This window comes from Poromitra crassiceps (genome assembly GCF_964638095.1).
Source record: "Poromitra crassiceps genome assembly, chromosome: 4".
Classification (NCBI taxonomy): Eukaryota; Metazoa; Chordata; class Actinopteri; order Beryciformes; family Melamphaidae; genus Poromitra; species Poromitra crassiceps.
This window is the reverse complement of record NC_139626.1, coordinates 43,425,841-43,428,340: the sequence shown is the minus strand read 5'-3', so window position 1 is coordinate 43,428,340 and position 2,500 is coordinate 43,425,841.

The following is a 2,500-nucleotide window of genomic DNA, read 5'->3' as shown; positions in this document are numbered from 1 at the left end:
AGTAGAATAGAAGAGAACGGAAGTGAACGGAATAGAACAGAATAGAATAGTATAGAATAGAATAGAATAGAATAAAATAGAATAGAATAGAATAGAAAAGACTATGTATTAATTGTTTTCATGAGGAATGTCATAACAAAGGAACCATTTATGTGTTACTAACAATTATCCTTTAGTTCTGATACACACAATTATTCTACAAGGCATGCTGCTATGGAGGTTGTTTCACTTTGCCTAATAAAACCACATCAGTTCCACGCACAGTAATATACAAAGCAATGCTAGAATGGAATTCACTTCCAAATCATATTACGCAACATGATAATATTATATGGTTTAAAAAAAGTTGAAAGATCGTTACTTAAAAAATGACTTTTCATAAGTAATTCCTTGGTGTGTAAGGTGGGCATTCTATGTTAAATTATGATATTTACTGTATCTATTAGATCATGCTGATGATGGAGCCTGTCTATTGTCATATTGTCTATTTGCAGCGTGTTTATTTTGTTTGAGTGTGTTTGTATAGTTTGTTTGATGTGTTTTGTTAGTGTATTGTCATGAGTATAGTGTGAATGTGTGTTTTGTGTGTTGTCACCATGCATGTAAATGATATGACCACAGGAAGAATAAGCTGCTATGCAAAAGTGAATGGGGATCTACATCAAACAAACAAACCTGCAAATATAGCAGGTCACAAAAGCAAGTGGCATAAAGCGAGGTGGGGCGGCCATGTGGCTCAGGAGGTGGAGCAGGTCCAATTGCTTTGGATAAAAGAGGTCGCTGGTGTGTTAGCAGCAACAATCCCAAGCAGTCAAGTAAGGAGTGCCCTTATAATAGAAATATTCAAAGGTAGGAGAGAGTTAGAAGAGATGTATTTCTTTAGAAGCAGCAGAGTAGAGGGAGTCGAGATGGGACATGATTCAGGAGGGAGAGGGGCGTGCGAGGTAGATCTTCAGGTGAGTTCTGGAGTTTTCTCTGACAGAAGATGAGGAGCGGCTCTTTTCCGTTCTGCCTGCAGCGAGAAGGTCAATCCACCTTTGGGAAGCCAGGAAGAAGAGGAGTCAACAGCGGGCAGAGCAGCAGAGTGGCCACTGAGTCAGCACGGAGAGGAGAGCCAAGCATCCCATAGTGTCAGAATGCACAGTGTGTGTGTGTGTGTGTGTGTGTGTGTGTGTGTGTGTGTGTGTGTGTGTGTGTGCGTGTGCGTGTGCGTGTGCGTGTGCGTGTGCGTGTGCGTGTGCGTGTGCGTGTGTGTGTGTGTGTGTTGGTGCTGGAGCACGGCCTCGAGGCATGGCAGATCCCTTTGCAGCCTTGTACATGAGCACCGGGGTTTTGAATTTCATGGGAGCCGCCACAGGCATTCAGTGGAGGGTAGTGTAGGAGGAGGAGAGAGGAGGAGAGAGGAGGAGGAGAGAGGAGGAGGAGGAGAGAGGAGAGAGAGAGCGGGTGTGTGGAGGGTAGTGTAGGAGGAGGAGAGAGGAGAGAGGGTGTGTAGAGGGTAGTGTAGGAGGAGGAGAGAGGAGAGAGGAGAGAGAGAGCGGGTGTGTGGAGGGTAGTGTAGGAGGAGGAGAGAGGAGAGAGGGTGTGTAGAGGGTAGTGTAGGAGGAGGAGAGAGGAGAGAGGGTGTGTAGAGGGTAGTGTAGGAGGAGGAAAGAGGAGGAGGAGGAGGAGAGAGGAGAGAGAGGAGGAGGAGAGAGAGGAGGAGGAGGAGAGAGGAGGAGGAGAGAGGAGGAGGAGGAGGAGAGAGAGGAGGAGGAGAGAGGAGGAGGAGAGAGAGGAGGAGGAGGAGAGAGGAGGAGGAGGAGAGAGAGGAGGAGGAGGAGAGAGGAGGAGGAGGAGAGAGAGGAGGAGGAGAGAGAGGAGGAGGAGAGAGAGGAGAGAGGAAGAGGAGAGAGGAGGAGGAGAGAGGGTGTGTGGAGGGTAGTGTAGGAGGAGAGAGGAGGAGGAGAGAGAGGAGGAGGAGAGAGAGGAGGAGGAGAGAGAGGAGGAGGAGGAGAGAGGAGAGCGGGTGTGTGGAGGGTAGTGTAGGAGGAGGAGAGAGGAGAGAGGAGGAGAGAGAGGAGGAGGAGGAGAGAGGAGAGAGGGGGTGTGGAGGGTAGTGTAGGAGGAGGAGAGAGGGGGGTTGACATGGGAGAATTTGTGGGAGGCTTAAGATGAGGCAGACTGCGGCTCTCTGGATGAGTGGGAGCGTCTGGAGGGAGTGTTCCAGGAGCCCGCGTTAGGGAGGTGTTGCAGGAAAAGCAGATGGAAGATGACTAAAGCTTGAACAAGAGCTGAGGCGCTGGTAAGGAAGAGGGCTGCTTCGCCAGATGGGGTGAAAACAGGCAGGTTGTAGCTGCAATGTGACTCAGACAATTGGTACCACGATTCGTAGCAATCTGGGAAGTAATCACTACCATGATGGACGTATGATACATCTTGACGCAGAGGTGTTGTGGAGGTGCTCCGCAACACCTCTGTTCAACAGATTCAACAGATCTGTTGAACACCTCTGTTCAAC